Below are 27,522 nucleotides of genomic sequence, written 5' to 3'. Positions count from 1 at the left end.
AAAAATGAAAAAACTAATGAAACAAATATAGATAGAGTTTTTTTTTTAATTAAACTTTATACATGTAAAAGTTGTGTTATACCTTACAACATTTCAAAGACAGTAGTAAATATTATAAACACATATGTTACTGTTACATAAGAAAATTTGACAAAATGTGCAACGGTATACAAATTAGGAAATTACTGAAAAGGTAAATGAGAGGTTGCATCATAAAAGTGCAAATATATGAAATAAAATCTTTACATATTTACAGTAGCTTTATAGCTAGCATATTACTTTTTTCAAGCATGTCATAAAGTGGGGTACTTTAATTTTTGCAGACGAGTACCAACATTTGTTTCTCCTACTGAAATAATAATTCCACATTTTATACATCCTAAAGCAGAATCATTTTCATTTTGTATGACTTTATTTTGATCAGCAGATCATAAACGTCACATACAAAATTCAAAAGTTAAAGGATTGTATATTAGATAACATGAATAATATTACAGAGAAAAAAGAGAGAACAAAAGAAGAAATAAAATCATACATGAGATAAACTGATAAAATTCATAAGGATAAAATACAATCAATTAATCATCCAACGCTGGCATGTCCTTCTTCAGGCGAATTATGTGGTTAGATCTATTCCTCCAAGCCAAAATGGACAATCTGCTGGGTTGCTCGGGTTCCACTTATGCTTCAAACTGGCGAGAGGCAAGATGCCAATATACAACTTCATATAAAGGGCTCTCATCATTTTTGGCTGCATCCTATCCAGATACCGTTCAAAGTCAGGGCTTACTGTTTCTTAACACATATGGGACCAAGATGGTTGAGTTTACTACTTTCACATGGGTTTCTCTCTCCCACCTTCTTGCATACCCCTTTTTCAATTGTATCTTAACATTTCTTGGGATTGATTCAGGATCATGCCCATAACTTTCCAACCCCATTGAGTCAGTTCGGTTCTTATAGCAGCCAACCAAGGTAAATCTGAGTCTCTGGGCTAGGATAAAATGTCTTTTACTACGACACTCACCGGGCTTTCTCCATGGTCCTGCGTAAATCTACACACAGCCCCACAATACCTGGTCAATTTGATTGCCGCCCGGCTTACCTGGTCACTCCATAGGCAGTTGGCCTCCATTCTGACCCCGGGGTAGTCATATTGAATGACCTGCTGGTTACAAGACATGGTTTTCTCTTTGATCTGCTTATGCTAAACACCATTGATTGTATCTTCTGCATGTTAATTGTGAGCCCATTTCCATCAAAAAAACTTAAAAAAATAGCCAATTGTCTCCGAAGGCTCTTTGGGGTGATGGAAAGCAGGACAGCATCATCAGTGAACAAGAGAATTGGGATTCTCTCACTCGCCATTGATGGTGCATCAGTAGGTTCAGCCAGCAACAGATCAATGACCGCGTTGATGAACAAGCAAAACAGACTGAGCACAAGGACACAGCCTTGCCTGACTCCAGCATCAATTCTTACTTTAGATGATGTTTGGCCATCCAGCGACTGCATAGATATTCATATTCCTCAATGTGAATCAAGATACTCTGCATCAATGGCTGGCAAAATTGGGAGTACAACTGAATCACCAACTTGATAGGTTTTAGAATTTCTTTTAAGGTAGAACGTTATTCGATTTTTTTACTTTTTAGTTTTTCTACATGTTTCCTTTTTTAGCAGACATTTCACTTGTGGTGACTACAGTTGAACATGACTTTTTACTTGTACTGCTTTGATTTGTTTTATTGTCATGAATGTTTTGAAATCTATGCACTTATGCCTATTATGCATATTGATAGCATTGAAGAATTTCCCAAATTATATTTTTAGGGTTTCCCTCTTCTTAAAAGTGGTGTGCAGGGGGTGCGGATGACCCCAGAGTCTCAAAGTAGTCCCAAACCCAACATCTTAGTTTTCCAAATAGCATTGTTCCAGAGGTTGGCATATATATTTGTTTTTAAGATTGACTTGTCGTAATAATGCCAATTACAATGATTCTATTGCTGACACTGTTGGAGATATTTGTTTGATGTTTCTTTTGTAAGTGAAGCTTGACGTGTAGAAATAGTAGAAGAACTAGTCATTTGTAATCTAGCCAATTGCTTTTTGAGGAGAAGAGATATCTTAACGTTTAAAATACTACTACCTTTAATAGTATTGTTTTTTAGGACTTTTTAACATAAATTAAGTTGTTACAATTGGAATAGAAAGTGTTTTATGTTTTATTCAGAAGGAGAGGTCTTGCCACACTTGAAATCATAATAGTAGTAGTGGTACTAGGTAAAACATTTATGTTTGTACTTTGTGTTTTTACACTTTGTACTTTTGCCATAATACTACTAACAGTCATAGGCCAGGTATTGCTTTTATTTTGAAGAATAATTAGCCCCTGCACAATTGGAATTGTGCTGCAGTATCAGGTGATTTTTATTTTTCATGTTTGTATTCTATAGCACTTTTACGTATTGTGGCATGTGTACAGGTAGCAATATGCAATGTAATAACAGGCAAAGTAGGTTATTTTCGTTATTGGGATAGAGGAACTTGTAATAGTTGAAAACATTGGTGATCTATAGTTACTAAGTTTTACTAATTTAAATTTGTTATTTTTTAAGTGTTTGGGATGGAGAATCAAATTGATGAGGTGTGGTATACACACATTGAGATGTAACATTTGTAGTATATCTGTATTTGTATTGTTTTCTTTTACATTTTTTAAAGGAGTTGTGGAGACTGATGGAAAGACTTCACCAAGAGACTCTGTAGTTAAGGCAAAAATTAAAAGAACATATTAATGCTGATTTATTATGTTAAATTACTAACTAGTTTAATCGTTTACAAACAGCTGTATACATTTAAATGAGTTCATTAATTGGTTGCATGCTTTTATTATTTGTTAAGCTTGGAAACTAACACGTTAAAAATGTTAGCTACTAACAAAATATAAGTTTAAATTTGCTATATATTTATATATACATGTACCACGTTGTACTTGTTTTTGAAGAGGGCAGTGGCTGTGATCTAATTCCACTTTAATATTTTCTGTAGTAATTTCTTTGATTTGATCTTCCTCATGAGGTGTATTGAATTATTGAAATTCTGAAGTTTTCTCACTTGCAACAATGAAGTTATCAGGATTAATGTGTTTGGATGCTTTGTTATTAAAATCCTTTGTAGAGGAATATTTGTGATGGTTTTAATGAAAATATGTTTTTTGTTTTGCAGTTTTCTTTTCATTCCTGTGTTTTCCTGCTGAAATTAAATCAAAACGGGCAGTTTAATTTTAATTTTGTTTAAAAAAACAGTCACAAACAACAATTGTTTTCTACGTTTGTTTGAAAAGGGCAATGAAAAACAACTGTTTTTTTCCTACTTTTATTACAATGGAACAATCACAAAGGACAGTTGTGTTGTACTTTTGTTTAGAAAGGAAAATGTTTGGAAGGACTATGCTTTAATTTTCAGGCACTATTAATTTCAAAGAAAGGGTAATTTATTTGTGACTTTTTTGTTCTTGTGTTCAGTGTCTACATTTCTGTTTTATATTTTTTGTTATGACAGTTCAATCTACTTACATGGTTTATGATGATGTTCATGTGGGGCTGATTTAAATAAGTGCCTTAAGCAAGGATACATTTACTAAGCTCAAACAAATAGCATAAGTAGAACTTGATCTATTTTTTGGTGTAAGTGTAACTTACACAATTTTTTTAGCATAGTAAATCAGCCTCATGTTTCTTGTTGGCCTCAATCTTGCTCTTCGTTTGATTTTCATTCTGCCCTGATGTTGATGTTTCACCTATAACAAGGTTTGTATAATAGCTAAAACATGTGTATGTTAATAACAATGTAGTATGTTACATTTGTAAATATACATGTACGTTTTAATGAATATTTTACTTCAATACAAACTTTTTTTAAAACTTGATTCATTATTTGTGATTAATGATGATTTCATATGAAAGAAAGTACAGATGTTTCAGTTTTTGATGACGGGTGGGGTGGGGTTTTGGAGTGTGAAAATGATACACATATGGGTACGTTCCTTATATGGGTTTTAGCATTGCAATTTTACAAATGGAATGTAAAAACATACATTTGCATGCTCACTTTATATAAATGGGAAGGATTTTGAATAGGAATGAGGGGAATTGTTTTTTTTAGCTAATATTATTGAAGGGCTTTCTCATATTTTCTGTGGGTGTGTATGTTGTGTTGTGTGTGTTGTGTGTGTACACAGTGGGGTGGGTGTGTATGTTGTGTGTGTGAGTTCTGTATTTCCTTGCTTGAGTGTGTGTGTTTTCTATTAATTCTGTGGTTGCTAGCTTGTGTGTGTTTTGGGATATGTATACAGTACGGGTCAGTGTGTGTGTTGTTTGTGAATTCTGTATTTCTTACTTGAGTGTATGTTAGACTGAGTATGCAGTGTGGGTGGGTGTGTGTTGTTTCATATGCCCTTTATGAAATATGCAAATGAATTCTGCACATACCTCATATATAGATACATTTCAAACATTAATATCTCAAAATTGGCCAAGTCGATTTTCAGAATTGTTTTTCAGTACACAAATTCAAGCTAAAATGTAGGTGCCTGCAAAAAATGTCAGACAATTGAAGTGGCCAATTTAGAGATATTTGGACGAAAATTATTTTCTTTTTCCTATGGTTAAAAGGTGATAAAAGTAAACATTTTTTAAACTATGAAGCCGTTAATGTAGAAATCTGAAACTTTTCATGCACAGGGGGCTGCTACGACATATTACTGGAATATTTGTTGATTTTTTTTGGCAAGTGTTGGAAAGTTATAAAGAAAAGTCATTTTCTGAAAAGCCATAGAGACCTCTTCTTAACCTTAACTATGCCTTGCACTAGCATTAAGGCATAAAATGTACGTATATATGTATATATATATATATATGTATTCAAACAAAAAACTTTTGCTGAAGTGCAGTGAAGGTGAGTAAACTTAATGCAACAAACCTCTGAAATTCAGCCCTTTGGGAAACTCAGGACCGGCTTAACTCAACGCGTTCCCATTAATCTCCCCCATTATGACATAGCTCCATAATGCTTTTTGTATGGCATTATAAATGTATTCTTTTATAATGTATATGTGCTCTTGGGATTTGCAACAGGAACACGCTGAATTAGGCGGGTCCTGAGTTTCCCAATATGCTGAATTGCCAGGGGTTTACCTGCACTTCAACTAAAGTTTTTTTAATGAATTTCAAGGGTTTTGTTATACCATAGTTGCCCGCTGTATATTTTTCAGCACCACTGTATAATCTTTGAAAGCCTTTGGCCATGACCACTGTATGTTTTTGGGTACCACTGGACATTCCTGCTGTATATTTTTTGGCACCTTTGGCCATGTCCTTAGCCTGTACGTACTGTATATTTTTCAGCGCGACTGTATATTTTTTGGCACCACAGCCTTCGGCCATGCCTACAATATATTTTTTCAGTGCCAGTGGGAACAGTATATTTTTGTCCGCCACTGGCCATGGCGTTTGGCCGTGCCCATACTATATTTTAAAACAATAACTGGCCACTTATCATGGCCTACTGTATTTTTCACATCACTCCTTGCTCATTAGGCATGGATTTTGGCCATGGCTGGCCAGTGTATGTGGCCTTCAGGTGTGCCCACTCTCTATACTGCCTTTGGCCATGCATACTCTCTATTTGTTTTGACACTAACAGGCCACTGGCCTTGTGCCCACTTTATATTTTACAACACTACCAGGCCTTTAGCCGTTTACAATGCTCCCAAGCATTCCTGTGGAACTCCCCCATAATTCCATATCCCCCATAATGCCTTTTCTTATAATATATATGTGCTCTTGGGCTTTGCAATGGGAACACGCTCAGTTAAGCCGGTCCTGAGTTTCCCAATGCATTGAATTTCCGGGGTCTTGTTGCACTAAGTTTACTTACCTCCCTGCACTTAAACTAAAGATTCTTTCCTTGAAATCCAAGGGTTATACAACTGTTTTTTTTTTCATGCCCACTGTATATTTTTCAGTGTCTTAGTATAGTCTTTATAGCCTTCGGCCATGCCTACCGTATATTTTTCAGTGCCACTGTCCATGGCCTTTGTCCAATGCTCATGGACATGTGCAGATCATTGAGACTCAGGCAGGGTGGGGGGTGCATGAGTTCTTAAAATACTGAGCTATTTATGAAACTTCGAGGCACTCACATTTATTAATATGCAGGTAAATTTTAGTTATGGCACATGATAAATATTTACTCTACAGAAAGATGAAAACAACACACAAGTTATTTTGTGGTGAATTCAGAATTTGTGCAATCTACAGTAAACACGGGGTGCATTACAGCATTAATTGAATGAACAGCGAGCAGACTTTAATATCATGGTGTGTAATTTATGTGTTTTTATTTAGAAAATTGGCACAGTCTTCTTTTTTATCAGGGAGTCATATGGTGGCTCCTTTGCCCCTTTTACCCTCGCATAAATACATCTCCTCAAGTTTAGGCCACATCAATCAAGGGTTCCTGTCTGATTCACAAATGACCGGGTCACAAGCTGTTGGTAGGCCATTAATTATGCAACAATCAGGGTCGGCCTCAGGATTTGCGAGGCCTGTGGCGCCAAAAGGTGTGTGGCGCCCCTTTATTTGCATTGCAAAAATGATGTCACAAAATGATTCATTAATATCTGTGGGGATAAAATAAACTGATGTTAAATATATGAATTGTAACTGTAATTTAATTTTAAAATCTTTATTTGTTTTGGTTGAAAATAGCAACCTTTCAAATATAGAATGTTGAGAATCTTTTGATTACAAAGTTTCAAAAGGAAAAACAAGCATTAATATCAAAACATCAATATCAATTCATACATTTACTAATCATTCATTTACTAACAATTCATTATTTATATTTCCATGCGTTTGTGAATAGCTTTGGCCATTTACATAATCAGAATAGACAATTTAAAATTGACAATTTAAAATATAGGAGTATGAGAGTAGTCATTAAAATACAGTGTGTGACCAAGAAGTTATAGATACATATTATTGTAACACATTAAGAACAGAATAAATCTTAGGCTTCTACTCAAGTAATATTCTAACACCCAAAACAGTGGATCAGATGTTGTGCAATACCATGAGTCCTTTATAGTTGATATGTATTACACTTTGTCATATTCTTATTCTTATCTTCTTAATACAGTTTCTATGAATGCATACTTGTACGTATGTACATTTCATATGATCAACTCGCAGTGAGTGCAGCAGAAATATTTAAGATTTGTACATTAACATATACTTTTTTATACAGATTTACTGACTCTAGATGTTCTTTTTGATTCATAGGTCGACTTAGAGTACCATTTTAAGTTTAGTTTTACAAGATAGTTTATTGTGGGTATATTTATCGATACTTAGTTTGGATGTCATATACCACATTTTCACACGAAACAATAATTTGAAGTCACTGAAGTATTTATGAAAATATTCTTTCCTTAGTGCAGCTATATTTTTACATTCAACTAAAAGATGTTCTAAGGTTTTGATCTTGGAAATGCAGTCACAGAATCTACAAGAATTATCTTGAGTAAACTGTTTAGATCATAATGCTAAAAGAGCTTTGGTGGAGCATAAATCAAAGCACAGTCGCATAAGATTATTGCAATAATTTTGGTCTGGAAATTTTTGAAGATATTTGGGAATTTGCATTAATGGTTTGATTACAAAACTACAATTTTTGAATGCCTTATACTGGTTACATTTGTCCCATAATACTCTCCAATCATGGTGCCACAATTTCCTCTTTGCTCGGTCAGGATTATGTATGAGTACATTTGATTCTATGTCAGCTTTCTTCATAGTGAATAAAAGACGTTCTTTCCATGTGTCTAATGATTTATCATGGGTTCCTGTTAGGCTACATGCAATAGCAGGAATTATACTCAATGCATAGGTTTTATTCATTAAGCATTTTCTATGAAGTTCTAAGGCTTGCCAATCTACAGTATTTTGCAAGGAGACTAGTCCTAGTTAAAAAATGTATTTGAATAGGGAAACATTTTGCCAACAATAGAATTTCCTTGCAATATATGCCCTCTAAATAGTCCCAGTTTCGGTGGTTTTCTGGTAGTTTAGCTTGGGCTCCATAAGTGAATACTGGTATAACGTTCTGTTTGTGAAAGGTAATGATGGGTAGACATGAGAATTTACCATGTTTGTTTTGAACTAGTTTGGCTTGAGCAGTCAAAGTTTCCATTTTATATTTGTTTTCCTTTTTATATGGGTTTTCTTCTATATTATCATTCATGTTTTGCCACAAGTAGCAAAAATCATGGATTAAATCTAGATTTTGATTACCTATTGACCATTTAAAATTATGTTTTTTCTTACCCTTAGACGACAATAAGGTCAAGATGTGATATTTCTTTGTATTAATAGTCAAGGAATTTGTTACTGCATAGTTATGTAGTGCATTTAGCTTTCTCTGACGTCCTATGGGAGTTTGATCAAGGATGACCAAATAGTCTGCATAGAGTAGCCAGGAGACCGGGCTTTACAAATTTTAAGTGGAAACGATCTTGTAGCTTCCAAGGAGACGATTATATCTCTGATGTAGAAGTTAAATAATGTTGAAGCTGAAATGCAGCCCTGTTTCAAGCCTCGATGAGTCAGGATGTGGTTGGATATTCGGCCTCCTTGATTAAATTTTACCTGAATGGAAATATTAGAGTAGAATTGATGGATTAAGTCAAGGATGAAAGTTGGGCATGCTGCGTCCAATAGTTTTTGCCATAATAATTGTCTTGATATAGAATAAAATGCTTGTTTGAAATCTATAAATGCTAGATATATTGGTTGTTTGGTTAGTAATACCTGCTTTTTGATGACTGATAAAATCAATAGATTAACAGGTGTGCCTAATCCAGCTACAAAGCCCGATTGATAGGTGTCTAGTTGCTTTGTTTCCGTTGACTACTTGATAAATTCTCTCAGTATCAAACGCGCAAAGATATTTCCTGGTATATCCAGGAGAGCTATCGGGCGATAGTTCACTGGATCCTTTCTATTGTCCTGCTTAAATATGGAGATGATGATAGACATTGCCCACGACTTTGGAATTAGACCAGTAGTTATCATTTTTTGAAATATCAAATTCAGGATATGAGCCCAAGAATCAGCGGGGGCTTTAAGAGTTGTATTGGATAGCCTGCCTGGACCTGGAGCTTGACAGGAGCTTAATCGGGTAATTTGCATGACAATATCTAAGTGGTCAAATACCAGGAGTTGAAGGTCATTTTTTTAAACTTTATTTGTGTTTATGGTTAGTACAAAACCTATTCATACATCATATATCACAGAAAACACAAAAGGCATCTGTCTAAACAATAAGACATACAATACGGAAAGTGGAGGTTTAATGAATCCTACTTTCACATAAAGAAATTTCGACTATCACGACTATATTTATCTTATAGATAATGCTCCTAAGTAGAAGCCATTTTTGTAAGACTTTAAGTCGTAGGTTAGTGCAATAAAAATCATTGCGGGGGGTGTTAAGACGGATTTCTGAACTCTGTCCTGGTGGTGCAGAAGTTCAGAAGGCCAACCTAATTACTTGGAACAGGGTAACCACTGGACGAGCCAGCCCCATCAAGGTAGCGATCGCGGCGGTCAAGACTAGGTCTCAAGAGGGGTGAGGGTGACTGAAAGCCCGCAATGAGCACACAAAGCAAGAACACTTACAAACTACTCCAAACAGTTTTTATATTAAAAATATATACACATTTATTCCAAGGCCTTTAAAACAATGACCGTAGCGAGAAAATCACAATATAACGATAGTAAACCAACACATACCATATCAACACAATATATATACAAATACGACAGTCTCAAGCGTTAGATGCACGAAATGGGTAGTCCACCTAAAAGGGAAGGAAGACAGGCAGTGCGAAATAATGCTTAGACCCAGTTAGCCTTCAGAAGCACCTAACTAGATGGAAGTCCGAGCCCTGCGAAGAATGGAGCCTTGTGATCAAATGTACCTGCACATGCTGGTGCCAACGGGCAAAAGGAGAAGCTCTTCGAGGGAAATCAGGCAGTTCAGTTTAGTGCACAAAAGAAGAAGAACAAGTTCCGGGACTCAAGCGCAGCCTCCAGAGTGGGCAGAAGCAGAGCGCGAGTACGGAAAAGGGTGCTGTTTGACACAGTGGGGAAAAGCAATGGGCTCCTGCAGGAGGGCGACCAGATCCTAGCTATGCTACTCACCGGTCCCCGATGCAAGCAGACGCAGGCTTCTCTGCGTCTGTTTCAGTAGCTAGCAGGTTCAGAAGAGCAGGGAACGCCTCGTCGTCGTGTTGAGCAAAAAGACGTCCCAATCGAAGAAACCCGCACAGTTTTGTTACCACAGCAAGGCAACGGAGCGGCCGTGTGTATCTGAGCCAAATGTACACTACTCACTTCAGACCTGGGAACGCCAAGTGTACGAAGCGTGTGAGAGTGACAAGGGCTCGAAATACTACACAACCTGGCGGCGGTTACAGAGCAAGACTCCCGTGTAAACTGGTCAGTCAGCTGGATGGCCCAGAGACGCTTCCGAAGGCTTACTGGCAGGAGATGGTGAAGATGCCGAGAATAGCTGTTCCCGCTATTCCAAGGGTCGAAGTACTAGTACAGGCCTTCTGGTTCGATCAAAGGTGAAAAGGGTTTCACAAGGCGACAGCAGTGCAGAGGAGAAGTCCTTCAGCGGGTCACCAGCGATTCCTCGGTCCAGCCTCTTGGTTGCAGGATACTTGGCTCCTGTATTCCTTTGTTCGTGAGAACTCAGGAGATCGACATGGTAGTGGTGTTTCCAGCCCCCTCTTATCCACGGTTCCCTTCGCGCCAAAACGGAGGGGACCCAATGGGAGATCCGCTCATCAACACTCACACCATTCGTGGACCAATCACGGACCACGGTGGTCCCAGGCATTCACACCACCCTAGACTCTCTGGCACCCAGGATGTGTATTGGGACCAGACATCCCAGCCCACATCCTGGAGGCACACACAAGACATGTAGAAGCCCGCGAAAGCATCCGTGTTTCACGGGAAAGTACATGCCCAAATAAGGAAGGCCCCGGGTCGGCTCGACCTGGGGAAAGTGAAGGGGGCAAGACGGTCAGCGGACAGGACAAAGGAGCCTCGTGGTCTGGCCATTTTGGGAGCCAGGCCACCATTTTGGGTGAAGCGCGGAAAACGCGCTTAGAGCGCCAAAAGGAGCTCAAAACACAAGAAACGATCGCTGACACCATTCCCGTCCCTGAATCACTTGCACCGATCAGATACAATCCTAAACGAGTATCAAGGGCCTGTAGAAGGCTAGAGACCCAAGAGAGCTGTAACTTAGCTTACAGTGCCCTCTTGTGTCATGTTGCACGAAAGCCGCAACATGATAAAAGAAACTACGGGAAACAGCGTTCCCCGGTACTGACTGTCTTAAGGGCATGTCAGTTTCCCCGTAAGAAAGGAGCAAAAGCCCAGAGGAGTGCGGCAGAAGGCTGCACTTCTCTGGCAAAGTCAAGAACAAGGTGAAAAACAACAGCAAAAAGTTTAGGGGTTGCCACATGGAAGGAAAATTACCTACAATTACGAAATCTTTCCTAACAGGGAGCATACTTAATAGGAACACCCAGATAATTATAGGTGTCTACCACCTCCCGTTTGGTGCTATTAATGTTCCAGGCTGGTATGCCTGCTTTAGTTTTATGGCCAAATATTAATGTTTTCATTTTTGATCCATTTATCAGGAGGTGATTTTTTTGGATCATATTCCGCTAGTGCATTGAGTGATCTTTGTAACCCAATTGGGGTGCGATCCATAATAACAGTGTCATCAGCATAGCTGATCCATGTTACCACACTGGTCCTAATGATTAGAGGAAAGATAGGGATAGTTTTTATATATTGGTCCATATCAGACACATATCAATTATTTAATGTTGGGGCTAATGCACATCCCTGTTTAATACCAGTATTAGTAATAATATCTGGTGTAAGAAGACCATCTTTATTGACTTTAATCCCAACAGTAGTTTCGGAAAGGAGAGCTATGATAAAAGGCAATATTGCAGGATCGATCCCCCATTTCTTAAGTTTTTCCCATAGACGAAGTCTGGATACCGTTTCGCAGGCTTTACTAAAGTCTATGAAGCACACGCAGAATCGATCATATTCTGTTTAGAGGCAGTAATGTTGTAATTCAATAAACTAATATTGGCCAGAATATTCATACCACTGCGAAAGACCGTTTGGAAAGGTGGTAAGTTCACATTTTCTCAAATCCCTGCGTTTCATTTTTTCAGAAGCAGAGCAGCAAATACTTTCTGACTGGCATCTACCAGTGCCAAAAGTCGATAGTTGGCAGTGTTTGTATGGTCACCCCCTTTAAAGACCGGCACCATAATAGATGTTTGCCCCAGCTGACTGGGATAATACCATCTCTTAGTATTTACTTAAATAACTTTTCTAGTATGGATGCCCAAAAGTGTGGATTATCCTTAAATATTTCATTAGGGATCACATCTGGCACCAGGGCTCATAAGCTATTAATTGCCATTAGAACGGTGACAATATCGTCCATATCAAATCCTTCTAAGAAAGTACTAGACGGTAAATAGGGATAAGTGTTATTTACAATGGGATGATTCGTGCAATAAAACTCACTCACTGTTTGGGTCCAAGCATTCATGCTAATTGAATTGGTTTCCATGTTAGATTGGGAGTGACTATTAGTGACTATTACTAGGTTGTTTTTGACAATGTGCGGTTCCTTAATAGATTCTAGTGGCCTGGCAAATATCGTTGCAATGTAAGTCACCCAAGTTTGCACACTAATTGCCTTAAGTAGGAGAGAAGACATAGCATGATTAGTTCCATCTTTTAAAAGTTTCCATATTTCAGTGCTTGATTTTGCAGCAACAGCTGCTAGCATGCATTCACCCGCTAATTGTAATTTTAATGCCTTATGTTGTTTAAGGTGATTTTTGTAAGCTGTGCGAATTTTATTTATTTAATTTGGAGCATTTGTAGGACTAATTAATTTAGTTCGTTCTATGTCACGTCTCATAGCGGCTTTCAAGTCTTGAACTACAGAATCATATTGATGTTTATGAATTATTCTTTGCTGTGGCCCTCTTTGAGTGGTTTCCACAAAAAAAAAGTACAGGGTTTCGGTGTATGATAGATTCTTGCCTATATTTGCTGCCATGAGGTCATTTTGTAACTGATCTGTGAGTAAGTTAAGTTTAGAGTTGTTCCATTTGCTCCTATTCTTCCCTTCACCAAGCTCAATATTTGGTTTGTAATACTCACAAGTAATTCCCAAGATGTTATGATAACTATTTAGTGTTGAAGTGATGTAAAATTGTTCACATTGTTCATTGAATGCAAAGAGATAAATACATAGTCCAATATAGTGGACGAGGCCTCTCTAGACCATGTTGGCTTGGGAGGAATGTCTCCTTCAATTGTGGCGTTCAACATCGTAAAACTTCTCTCATTCATAAAGTTCATCCATCGTACCACTCGTATAGATAGCATGGAAACTTTGGAGCTAATACTTCTTGTGTTAAGCTCTCCAACAATTAGAATAGTGTCAATTGCTGGGTCAATTCCAATCAAATCCAACATATTGCTCACCAGTTCAAAAGAAGCATCATCTTCTATTATGGCTGTGTTCCAATATAAAAAAAATGGCTTTGTCAGTGGTAACAGGGCTCAATACGGCTGAAGAGGATTTATTTGGTAATTGAACGCAGGCATGGGGAGAAGCACAAGGGGTTAGGCTACATCCTAAATTCAATGTTACTGCAGTGAGCAGACCTGCAGAGGGTCTTCCCTTCGTATGTGAGATAGCAAGATCCAATGTATCTCATAGCCTGGTCAAGTTGGTTCGTCATTATCTAAGTTTCTTGTAATGTCATGATGTGATAGCAGGTTAGGAGATTTTTTTCATTTTGTCTTATCAAATGTTTGAAACCTCTTGTGTTCCACACAGTCATCCTAATATTACAGGCCACTGATGAATCCTGGCATTAATCTTTTTTTGTCTGGTAGTATCATTGAGAGCTCTTGTTAGCCAAGACCATGTTGAGTCTCTAGTACTCTGGTGGATCACTTTAAAGGGCACCATTTTTTCTGTTAATATTATAGTTGTAGCAATATCGGGAGGGAGGATCATTTTGGAGTAGCCTATCGAGTGAGCGGAGTCATTTGTAGAGATGGGAACCTCAAAAGAAAGTACTGTGACCAGAAAGTGCAGGACAAAGAGTAATAAAGATCACCAGTAAGTCATCCAAACATACCTAATGTGACTGCATGTTCCAAATATGTGAGGGCAGGGATTGGCCCTGGGTCAGAGAGGGCAAAGTGTTTTTGCTACAGGATAGTGCAATCGTAACAAAGCCCATTTATCGGAAAGTTACTGAGGCGGTCATCAATTCCACAGGTCTTCATATGTCATCAACAGGGCTGAAGTACAGAAAAAGTGTGGGGGATCAATAACAAACTCAGAGGGACAGAATATACCCAAAAGTGAAATACACACATTTAGTTCGACTGGCCTTTCAAAATAGAAGAAAATTCAAAATAAAAAGGAACATTGTCTTTCACATAATTAATCATAAATACCCGGAAAGCAAAACAGCTAGAGGAGATGTTCCTAGAACAATGCTGGCAACCCAAAAATCTATATTGAAATATTCTTTGTAAAGCCAAATATCAATACAAGACGTGGGCTTTGAAGATACTTTCATGTGGTTTTGTGGATTAGTGGGTTCAAATCCTGGTGGGCGAAAAACTTGAGCAAACAAGCTCTTTTTGCAAGCTGGCCTCAAAAACACCCATGGGGGTGAGTCGGCACTGCGAAAAAAGTGGACGGATGCTGTCAACCCACATGTAATCTCAACTTGTCCCCTGAAAATCAGCACAGGGGCAGGTAGAACAGCACCAGTCCAGCAACCTCTCCTCCCAAATCCATGGACCTGGTAAATCATCACAACAAATTTGCCCTCTGATCCTTTCCCCTCCTCACCACGATGTTTGGCTTTCAACAATACTCTGTTTTATAACTCAGACTTGAAAAGTACACACATCATAGTTAATGTACTCCAGCAATATAGGAATCCTTTTAGAAATATGTTAAACAAAAAAAAGAGTACAAATCTTGCATTATTTTCGCACCCTAAAAGTCTACAAATAGCAGAATGAAATTCCACAAAGTTATAAAAAATAGCTGTTTGGCTTTCAAGACTTAATAATAACAAAAGATAGTGTGAAAAGGTAACCTTTTGCATCGTTTGACAAGGGCATGCTTTATATCATGCAAAATGTGACATTTTCGCCCCCAAAAAAATATTTAACACACAAAATGCAGACATATGACTACTATCAAGAGTGCATAGCTCTTTTTTGTCAACATATTTTAATTGTTTTCAAAGAGGACAGATTTGGGTGGCAACTAGTTTTTCTGTATGTGCTTTCAGAATAAAATGTCCCTTTTCATCCCCTGTTCCAAAACAAAGGTTCTTTAATGGACCATTAGTATAAACAAAGAGCGTGATAAACTCTAACTGTGAGGCCCCACCAGTCTGATGGGCTGCTGGGGAGGTGGGCGGGAGGTATTTGTCTCTAGAAGTGCGTCGCAGGGGATTGGGAGCTGACAGCATGGCTGCTCTACAACAGGAACAAAGAAAAGCCCTGTGGCCTCGTTACTTCCTATACTCATCACGTCAGTAGGTTGTTGTGGGAGCCCCGAAGGGCACGGACCCTGGGCGACAGCACAGACTGCACATGCTGTGATGTCCACATGACCTTTGTCACGTGGACAAGGAATAAAGGGAGGAGGATCCCGCAAGAAAGGCAGTTCCCGGTCTGGACAATAGAGCTGTGTGCCTGTATCTCCTTTCTGTGCAGTGAGGCTGGGGTGCGCCGCAATGGCGAGAAGGCAGGACATCTGGACCACCTGACACGACTCGACCCGCCTCACGGGCAACCCCATGACCTGCTGAGCTACTCACGCCAATCAGAGGGGAAGCCCGGGAGGTTAAAAACAAACCAAAAAACCCCCCAAAAAACACAGCACACAAGTAGGTGCGCCGCACCGAGGGGGGGGGAGAAAAATAAAAACAAGCTGGCAGACACACGCGACCCCCATGTCCAGAACGACCACCAGCATATGCGCTGGCCCGCTGCCAGAGAGAGAGAAAAAAAAAGAAACACAAACTCTCTCCACGGTGCACACCGCGCTGTCCAGGTGCACAGAAGCTCGCTCTGCCCACGTGGCAGCAGCTGCTCCAGAAGAAAGAAAAAAAAGGGCAAATTGTCTGTGGTAAAATAGCACAAAGGCCTGCCACGTGGCCCACAAACAAACCAGAGGCGAGCACACCAGTCCCCACGCACGCAAGCATTAAAGACCCTACATCACAACCCATGCTGAAAAAGCCACCACTAGCAAGAAGGTACACAAGACTGCCCAAGTGCACCAGAACACCCACAACAAAGAAAGGCCACGAGCAGGGACACAAACACTAGCAAGGGGACTGAGGAGGCTCCACGTATGCCAAGCACCCAGATCTGAGGATGCGCAGAGACACAAGAGTGCTGCGCCAACTGCCCCTAGAACACCGGGACATGAAAGACGATGTCACAACCCCACAGAGGCTACAAGCCCACAATCCAGACACCAGCACGTGGCTAGACACCATGCAAGGGACTTTCATGCAGCCCTTCCAACCTTTTGGACCACGCACTGGTCTTAGATGGGAACTGTGGATGCAACAATAAGCGGAAAGTTGAAGATGAGGAGATGAAGAGGGCGTTCCTTATGCTCAACCTAGGCACAATGGCACTCCACATATTCAATGCCCTACCAAACCGAGGCATGCCGGATGACTATGAGACAGCGAAAGACATACTCACAAAAAAATTCAAGCCCAAAGTCAGTGCTCATTTCGAAAGATTCAAGCTGAGCCAGGCCAGACAACGCCCGCAAAAAAGAATAGACGACTTACACAGCCGCCTGAGGGAAATGGCACTGGCCTGCGACTTCCAGAAAGAAGAATTCTCGGTAAGACAGCAAGTCATACACGGTCTATCGTCGGACAACTAAGACGCACCATTCCTGCAGAATCAGATCTTCCACTAGACACCATCCTATCCATGGGACGACTACGAGAACAGATGGATGAACATGCAACAGAGATGGAGAAAATCATCAGCCGCCTACAACTAGACAAAGAGCTGTCCAGGAGCTACACCACAGCTGTCAATGACCTAAAGCAACAGAGACCCTGACAAACCAAACACGTCACACGGCCGAAGGACTGCATCTGGTGTGGTGGACAGCGCAGCAGGCGTGACCCATGCCCAGCATATGGCACCACGTGTCATAAATGCGGGAAACTCAATCACTACGCATCGGTGTGCCTGAGCTCCAAGCAGCCGAAAGACTACGCATCACATGAAGCCACCCCGCACCACAAAGGTGAGGCAGGATCCCGCAGACCATCAGGTCACCCAGGGAAATGAGACCACCTACACAAAGAACCGTCAAGCAGACGCAACAGGAGAAGTGGCCGGGCCCGAGCCATCGACAGTGACGACACCGACAGCCCTAGCAGTGACGATGAGCAGTCCAGCAGAGAAACATCCCCGAACCATGTGGACTAACACTACAGCCACAGAAGAGATAAAGTACATATGATCTCGGCAGTGAAACCCAGACACGAGAATCAACGAAGCGGGACCTGGTCATGATGATGCACCATACTAGTGGATAAAATCCCAGTAATAATGATGATCGACACAGATGCCCTGTGAACGTTATTCCATCATCCAAATTCAACAAACATGTCCCCAAACCCATGCTTTGACGGCGGTCCGTCCTACTCTATGCCTATGGCAGCAAAAAGCCCCTGCCTGTGGCGGGCTACTTCAAGACAACCCTCTCCCACTGAGGAATCAGCTGCAAGATCCGCATCCATGTCGTTGACGCTGGCATTGAAATGATCCTCAGCTGCGCAACTGCGGAACGCCTGGAAGTCATCCAGTTCAACCTCGCAGTACAACCCGGCGACATAGAACAGCTACTAGCAAAGCACAAGAACCTCTTCACATGAATTGGCTGTCTCAAGGGCAGGTCAGTGAAACTCCACATCGACCCCACCATCGAACCACGGGCGGTGCATCACAGGAGAGTACCGTTCCATATGAGAGCTGCACTGGAGGCAGAGCTCAAGGAAGACCTGAGGATCATCGAAAAATCCTCTGGGCCCACCCTGTGGGTCTCTCCAATGGTGGTCACAGCCAAACCGAAACAACCCAACGCAGTTCACATATGCATAGACATGCGTTTCCCCAATGCCACAATAGGGCGAGAGAGGCACATCACGCCAACAATTGATGAACTGATAGTCGATTTGACGGGAGCAACCATATTCAGTAAACTTGACCTCAGATCTGGATACCACCAGATCCACCTTGCAAAAGACTCACGGTACATTACCACGTTCTCCTCACACCTGGTTCTCAGACGCTACCGAAGCCTCAACTTCGGCATTTCCTCAGCAGCAGAAGACTTTCAACATGAGATACGAAAAGTCCTACAAGACCTGCCAGGAGTGACAAATGTCAGCGACAACATCCTAGTTTACGGCAGAACGTAGGCCGAACACGCAAAGCGGCTCAAAGCCACCCTTCAATGGCTAGAAGACTCGGGGCTCACGCTCCACGAGGAAAAATGCAAGTTCGGAAAACGATCACTAAGCTTCTTCGGCTACGTCTTCAACAAGCATGAAGTCTATCCGGACCCCAGCAAAGTCAACGACATCAAGAATGCGCATGCCCTGACCACAGCGACAGAGGTCCGCAGTTTTTTAGACATGGCTACGTACTGTAGCCGTTTCATTCCGGACCTAGCCACGTCAGCCGCCCCCCTGCGCAAACTCACCAAAGCCAGGGCCCATTGGAACTCGGGAAATTAACAGGAACAAGCGTTCAAAAAGATCAAGGACTACCTTTCCAGCAATGCCATTATGGCATTCTTTGACATTTCCCACACGACAGAACTACTAGTCGACGCCAGTCCAGTGGGGCTGGGAGCAGTGCTAACACAGAAAGACAAAGAAGGAACAGTTTTCACCATCGCTTTTGCGAGCAGGGCGCTCACACCAACAGAAAGAATCTACGCCCATATATCGAAAAGGAGACGCTGGCCATCATCTGGGGGTGCAAACACTTCCATGTGTACATCCTGGGGCCCCCAGTGAAAGTGATGACAGACCACAAACCACTCATCCCCATATTCGGAGGACCGGCCCCACACCCCCCAGGCAGGATCAAGCGTTGGCTTCTGCAACTCCAACAGTTTGATTTGAACGTCCAATATCGAGCAGGCGCTGATAATCCAGCGGACTTCCTGTCACTACACCTGCGCCCAGCCACCACCACCGAACGTAAAGCCGCAACAGTGCAGATGAACATGTGTGCCAGATTGTCGCATGCGCCAGGCCTAGATCCATTAAAATTGAAATCCAGTTCGAAACAGACAAGGACATGTGCCTACAACACACAAAGACGGCAATCCTGTCTGGGGAATGGAAAACATTCCTGACAGCAGTTACACGGAAGACAGCCCCAGCTCAAGAACTAATACAAGCCCTCTTCGGGATACGCCACGAACTGTCCATATCACTATATGGCTTAATCCTAAATTGGCACAGGATCCTGCTACCCGCGTCCCTCCACGAGAGAGCCCTCAGACTAGCACATGAAGGGCACCAAGGGATAGTGAAAATGCAGGCATTCCTCAAGTCCCACGTATGGCTACCACACATGCAGCGCAAGGTCATGATGCTAGTAGAAACATGCACAGCTTGTCGGTCCACACGCTGACCAGGACCGCCGGAACCAATGATGTCCCCCCCCCAGAGCGACCTCCGTGGGATGCCATAAGTATCGGTTTTTGCACGATTGCGAATGAAACATACCAACTGGTTGCGATCGACGAACACACTAGATATCTGGAAGTCGAGCCGGTCGTCTCCACTGACGCCACATTCGTGACCACGGTTCTGGAAAAGATGTTTGTGCCACATGGCATTCGATCCACAATCTGGAGTAACAATGGACCCCCGTTCACGAGCAAAGGGTTCAGGACCTTCATTAATGATCTAGGAATACGCCATCACCATATCACCCCGTACTGGCCACAAGCCAATGGAGATGCCGAAAGATTCATGGCCTCAATCAACAAGACAGTCAGAATCGCCAAAGACAAGGGTCGGCCATGGCTCCCAGAGCTCTACAGATTCCTCTGTGCCTATCGACTGACCCCCCACTCAACCACACTGGCCAGCCCAGCAGACCTGATGTTTGGCGTGCCCATCCAAGGAAGCCTACCCCTACACCGCTCCTGGAAACCGCCACGGGTTGACCTTGAGGAAGTTGAGACCAAAAGGCGCAGACACAAGGCCAAAGAAGACGAAGCAAGAAGAGCCACACCCAGCGAGCTCCAGATAGGAGACACAGTGTTCATGAAAAACAGAACCCACAAAGGAAAGATGTCCCTCCCTTATGAATCAGTACCATGGACGATATCCCGCCGAGAGCATGGCCTCGCCTCCGCCACCCGAGGAGAAGAGACATTGACCAGGAATATCTCACACTTCCAAAAGATCCCACCAACACTGTGGGAAGAAGTCACCAGAGAACCAAACTCCTCAAGAGCTACAACCCCTCATGGAGACAGCCACCCAAGTCCCAGAGAGAAAAAGAAGCCAAGGGAGAACATAGCGCGAGGAGACTTGAACCAACAAGAAGAGAGTGACTCTCAACACCACACCGGGAGCGAGGGGACCACTACTCACTCCGGAAACGACTAGTGCAGTCAACGCGACTATAAGGATATGTACTGAAAGGCATCTATCGGTGAAAGAGAGACAGAGAGACAAGACGAGACACAACCAGACAGTGGCAGACTGCCGCATGGGAACAGCCCCAGAAAAGAACATTACATCTTGTTATCTAACATTTTATGTGTTTGATTTGTTTATCTGAAGTTGAAAAGGGGTGTGAAGTCCACGTGGACAAGGGAGGAGGAGCCTGCCAGAAACGCAGTTCCCGCACCGGATGATAGAGCTGTGTGTCCTGTCTCTCCCTTCCACGCATCGAAGCTGGGCTGCGCCGAGTTACCCCTCAGGTCTGACCCACAGGCCAGAGCTGACATCGCACATGCCTCGGGCTGGCTCTGGTAAGATTTATGTTGAATGATGCAGGGTTGGCTTTGGGGACTTTGACCAATTCTGGGAAAAATCGGTGTTGTCTCTTGTCATGTAGATGTGGTTAGTTTGATATGAATGGAAGTGTGGTGTTGTATCCTATTGACAGTCTACCTAGACGTGCATAATTTTGGAATGTAGAATGGTGTTTGGAAGGCGCAGTTATCCGAATGACAGTTATTCCGTGTTGCGTTGCGCATGTCGCTGCTTTATCATGTAACTGTTGAAGCGTGTTCCAACTACAGAGGTTAACAAGTAACCTCAGGACCCTTTCGGCAACCACACACCATCTGAGCCAGTGTGATGTCTATCTATCAAAGATGTCCAGTAAAAAATGTCATAACTACCCCCTAGGCCCCCCAGCACCAATTGCAAACTGTTTGGCTATTTACCAATTTTTTTGTCAAAAGTATGCGCTACAATGCAACATTTTAACCCATTATTTTTTAAAAAATCACAGGGGCATTTATCACTATGCTCGGTCGCTATGGCATTTTTGGGGGAAATAGTTATGCCCCTCCACTTAAAAAAATCACCAGCCGCCACTGGTCCTCAGACTGTGTTGGGAACGAGATGCGGGGAACCCAGGGACTACGGTGGGAGCACAATGGGCGGGAACCATGGGATAGTGGTGAGACCAGAGTGGGGAGAGCCCAGGGTGTGTGATGGGGTGGGGAGAGCCCAGGGACTGGGTAGGAGTGGGATGAGGGAGCCCAGCGACTGTGATGGGAGCAGGTGACGTCGCGCTATATACACTGTCCATTTGGCATTTCTGGGGGGTCCCGACCTGCCCAAAATTTGCTCAGGGGGGCCCCGGCCAAAAAAGTTTGAAGACCACTGGTCTAAGCACCAGGCGCCCTCTCCACCCTCCTCTATTAACTTCAGAAGCTGAGATTTTATCAACTGATTGTAACTCTCCTTATAGCCACCAGAGGGAGCACAATGCAAGGCTAAAATTAAACATCAACAAATAATACATTGCACCGGAAGTGTCCTTTCCCTAAAACTGGACAATGCTTTTATAAACACGGAGAAAGACTGATTTTGTGGAAGAATAGGTGTCTGTAAACCTAGTATAGCGGGCGTCCATCCAATAATACGTGCTGGAAACCCCCCAAGCTTTGGTAACGGGAACATTCTTTGTCATTTCAATAAAGCATTCCTTAAGTTTTGTATGGCGCTCCCTTCACACAGTACGAAACGCATGCATAAAAAGGCGCATTGACAGCAGTTGATAATGTGGAATTTCGCGCGCGCACACACCGGCTCACTCCCATGCCTGGGCCTCTTCCGTGGGGAGGGGAGGAGGGGTCCTAGCGATGCGATAGGCATTCCAGGAAGGCAATGCGCCTCAGCTCACATTTTGCCTCACGTTTTTTCCAAGAGAGCGCCAGGAGCACAGAAGTCTGCGAAGTGGAACTGGGATTTTTGTAAGGCACGTTTTGTTCAACTATTTCGTTTTTTTATTTATCACAACACAATAACTTCTCCCACCCCTTCCCGAATCTTCCCCATTCTTCCCGCTTTTAACAGGCCAAGCCCACTAACGGAGGCAGTTTAGGGTGCCAGTGGGAGGGTGGGAGGCTTAAGGGTTGGGGGTGCCTTGGGCACCAAGAGGGAACTAGGAGGAGAGGGTGGCTGCTCTCCCCTTCGGCCTTTTCTCTTGTCAGCGCCGTCTACCTCCGACATCCCCAAACTCTCACTGCACATACATGATCGGTTCTATCCCTCTCCCCTTGTCTGTTTTCCTCTCGTCCAGGGGCCAGATTACATAAACTTTGCACCAGTGCAAGTGCAAAGTTGCATGGTATTATTAGCACTAGGGCATAGTTTGCCCTATTTTGTAAAAGCACTGGTACATTTTAGAATTCGATTGCACCATGACAAGTGCAGTTTGGCAAGGTATAAGTACCATGGCAAAAATTGCACTTGTGCAAAAAAGATACATTTTCACTGCATTATTTCAACAGGGCAAAGTTTGCACTAGTGCTAATACGGAATGGTATTAGCACTAGGGCAAACTTTGCCATGGTGAAAAAAATGCATCAAAATGTATCTTTTTTGCACTAGGGCAATTTTTGTCCTGCTGCTTACAGGGGAGATGCTAGGTCTGGATAAGACCCGGGGCTAAGCTGATGTCGGAATTGTTGGGACTGGGGGCTAGCTAGTCTTTTGGCTGTAGCTCCTGAGATTCTATCCGGGGCTACAACCAAAAGATCAGGGGCTATAGCCCCCTTAGCCCACCCCTAGCAACGCCCCTGGCTCCTTATACCTTGTCAAACTGCACTTGTCATGGTGCAAAGGTTTTCTAATATGTTCCATTGTTTTTAAAAATAGGGCAGACTTTGCCTTAGTGCTAATACTGTGCACAGTTTCTATAATCTGGCCCCAGGGCTGTTTGTTGTATGCAATATTGCGCCCACGGAGAGACTACAGAAACTTTGCACTGGTGCAAGTGCAAGCCTGCACGGTATTAGCACGAGGGCAAAGTTTGCCCTATTTTTAAAAACACCTGGACATATTAAAAAACCTTTGCAACATGGCAAGTGCAATTTGTCATGGTATAAGGAGCACAGTAAAAATTGCCCTACTGCAAAAAAGATACATTTCATATGCATTTAGGCACCCGGGCAAAGTTTGCACTGTTGCAACAATGCATTGAAAATGTATCTTTTGTGCACAAGGGCAATTTTTGCTCTTGTGGTTTTAGCATGGCAAGCAGCACTTGTCACAGTGCAACAGTTTTCTAATATGTCCCAGTGTTTTAAAAAAATAGGACACACTTTGCCCTAATGCTAATACTATTACCGTGCAACTTTGCGCTTGCACCGGTGCAACATTTCTGTAATCCGGCCCCAGAATATACCGGCCCTCACGTTTCTCCTCTACTGATTTCCACCCTGACCAACATTATTCGATCATTGCAATTTTGATAGCGTTTTTGACTTGTACTTAAAATTAATAAGCAGCCGTGCTCAACCATATTACAAACAGGAAGTCATGGTAACTATCCTATGTTTTTGTTAGTTGTTATCTAAATGGTGGGCGCACTTGGTGCTGTGTAATGTTGCAAACAATTGTGGTCTCCGTGTAGCAAAAGCCAATCGCTCTCTTAAGTTGTGAACAGACCCGTCACAGGTTCTGGCGAGGCTCCACTTGCTATTTTTTGCACTGCGAAGAGGAAAGGAACAGGAAAACTCCCTTTCAGTTCATGTTTGGAGGGCATAGATCTGGCTATGCTGACATCTTGTTGGTGGTTTATAGTGACTGTTTCGACATTCAAAGTTTCGAATGACAAAAGTCTCGACAACAAAGTTTTGAAAAACAAAGTTTCGAATGCATTGTTATTATTTTTTTATGGGGGGGTCCCCCCTCAAACCCCCTTTTGTTTTTTAAACACTTATTTTACTAAACGGAAATAAAATAAACCCTTTAACATAAAAAAATGCATTCAAATTATTTTTTTCTCGAAACTTTGTATTCAAATGTTTTGTCATTCAAAACAATTTTTTGGAACGTTTGACAGGATAGCCTTGTTGGTCCATTGCATTTACCATCATAGAGAGTTGTGCAATCATGAAAGTCATGGTCGCCCAGGATGTCATCTTCCACCAGTGTCTAAGGTCAGGAACCACGAGCCTATCTTGTACACTCCAGGCAGATGAAATCTGTGCTCATAGCAGCCAATATAAGCTGCAGCATAACATGCCCGTCACATTATCCCTGCCAGAAGCCTTACTCAGTTCATGTGTGTTTTGCCTTTTTGTAATGTGTGTATATTCGGTCGGGGACAGCTGGAGAGTAGTGTTTGTCTATCTAGGCCATGCAGCCCGGATGCCCTGGACCCACATCTTCTTATTTAGAGTCGACTGGATTGCTATATGTTTCTGAGGCATATTATTTTGTGCAAAAATACTCCACATTTTAATGTCACTGTGTCATAGACTTTCCAATAAACAGGTAGAATAGCTGGTATGTTTTTGTATAGTGCTTCACAACTGATGCCCCCTGCTTCTAAGCACTATACAATAGCTGTTAATGATATGAAAATCTAATAATACCTCATGTATCAACCGCTGCAGGATGGTGGGCTGATTCAGCCCTGCTGAAACCTGAACTCGAAACGTGCAGTCTGGCACATGTCAGCTTGTAACTTGCTGAGCTATCCGATTGTGTTACAGTGTGTTGTTTAATCAACTGTGCAGCTACAAAGAAACATTTATTAGGATACCGAGCCACTACCCTCTCCTATCCCCTCCACTGCCTTTTGAAGCAAAATATACCACCACTATAACCACGTTTCTTAGTGCTCCATGAAATATTCCTCCTGCTTCTAACCGCTGTAATAATAAGTGCTATATTAATCAGAACTGTAACACCCAGAGCCAATGCATTACCAAATGCTATAGTATTCTCATTTAGGGAGAATAAGATAGCTCAGCAGGTTACGTACTGCTGGCACCTATTTGTGATCTGCAGGTCACATGTTTAATCCTAGCTAGGTCACTAAACCTTTTATCCATCTCAGGTGGACAAATGAACATTCAATTTGGTTGCTGGGTAATAATAATTTTATATAAGTGTTTTTAATGCAAAGTACTAGCTCTATACAAGTAAATGATTGTTCTAAATGCCAAAATGATAGCATCAATTAATCCACGCATACGTGGCTCAGAATAAGGTGGTGCTCTTAAATTATTGTCACTTTAAGTGTGACTTCTGTGTCTGTCATTCAACTTGTGCACAAAATCATATGCACATATTTATTTACTTCCTTTAAATGTGTGTGAATCTTCTTGTATACTGGCATGCCTGAAGCTGAATGAGACTGGGGTTATGAATGCTTGGGAGGATAGCTCGGGGGCAACGCGCTTGCCTTGGAAACAAGACGATGTGGAGCAACACAGGTTCGATTCCTGGGTCCGTCCTTAGAAACCTCTAGGTATTAAGCGCGAGCAACACAGGTTCGATCCCTGGGTCCGCGCTTAGAAACCTCTAGGTATTAAGCGCGAGCAACACAGGTTCGATCCCTAGGTCCGCGCTTGGAAACCTCTAGGTATTAAGCACGAGCAACACAGGTTCGATTCCTTGGTCCGCCCTTAGAAAACTCTAGGTATTAGCGCAAGCAACACAGGTTCGATTCCTGGGTCCGTCCTTAGAAACCTCTAGGTATTAAGCACGAGCAACACAGGTTTGATCCCTAGGTCCGCGCTTAGAAACCTCTAGGTATTACGCGCGTTGTAACTACCCAATTACAAAATGCATTGGCATTGAGATGATGGCAGTGATGCAATAGCCATGGCACCTTCACTCAGCTTCCTTGGAACATAAATCAGGTTGGTATCAATCTAGAAATAGTTTTTGCACTTTGGCTATTGATAATTGGCTACTGCCGAGTGAGATATGTGCTGTGTGTGTATATATAGAATTGAGGTGGCAAGTGACTCTTTATGGCTGGCTAGTACCCTGCAACTTGAAATATTTACCCCTGATTTACATTGCACACTTTGTTAATGCAATCAGTCCACCTCCCCTCCACCCGCCAAGTATAACTGCAGAGTTCAGGTGGCAAGGCGGTGACCTCTGTGCACTTAACACAACCAAGAAAGGGGCACAATGGGAGCCATAGTCAAGCTCCATCTATAGCCAGCCTGCACCCTACCATGTCCTTGCAGCAGGGCGATGAGAGATGTTAATGGCAGAGGGAGCGAAACCATGCCTGATGGCACCAGCAAGTTGGCACCTACCTTTGAATATATCCACATTCACAAGTACACGTTCATGAATGCCCTCTGCTGGCACAGTGATTAAACTTACACTAGGGCAGCATGCGAGGGCCCTGCGGGCCTGAGCATTTGGTGGTTTGTCCCTTTTGCCCCCGCCTCATGATGGCCCTGGTTGTGGGGCCATTATAATGCTCCAAGGGAAGAATGGAAGAGGGATGTGAAAGAAAGAGAGTTAGGTGGCGGGGGAAAAGGGGCCAGCTCCCAGCAAAACTAGTAAGTTTAGTTTACAAAGAGTGCCTCGAAGCTGCTTCAAGTGCTATGAGGGAACACGAGAGAAGCAGAGAGACTAATAGGTGAAGCAGTTGCCATATGACGTGAATGCATAGCCCCAAATACAACATATTTACCAAATGGTGTGCATGCATGAGCCTTAACGGCAACATCTAACATATGTTGAGATATTTGTGTAAGGTTTCATTT

The 27,522-nt window shown here is 42.4% G+C and overlaps 1 protein-coding gene across 1 annotated transcript in view; it reads left to right on the top strand.

Annotated features, from left to right (window-relative positions):
* The first annotated feature begins 22,630 nt into the window (after positions 1-22,630).
* Positions 22,631-27,522, top strand: part of LOC138581040 (sulfotransferase 1 family member D1-like) — a 289,076-nt gene continuing 284,184 nt past the window's right edge. The window contains exon 1 of the mRNA XM_069652067.1: positions 22,631-22,746. The gene's annotated coding sequence lies outside the window, so the exon portion shown is untranslated. The remainder of the gene's footprint in view (positions 22,747-27,522) is intronic.

Source organism: Ambystoma mexicanum, chromosome 3p, assembly GCF_040938575.1.
Source record: "Ambystoma mexicanum isolate Mex_15411 chromosome 3p, UKY_AmexF1_1, whole genome shotgun sequence".
NCBI classification, from domain to species: domain Eukaryota; kingdom Metazoa; phylum Chordata; class Amphibia; order Caudata; family Ambystomatidae; genus Ambystoma; species Ambystoma mexicanum.
This window is presented reverse-complemented; position numbering and strand designations above follow the sequence as displayed.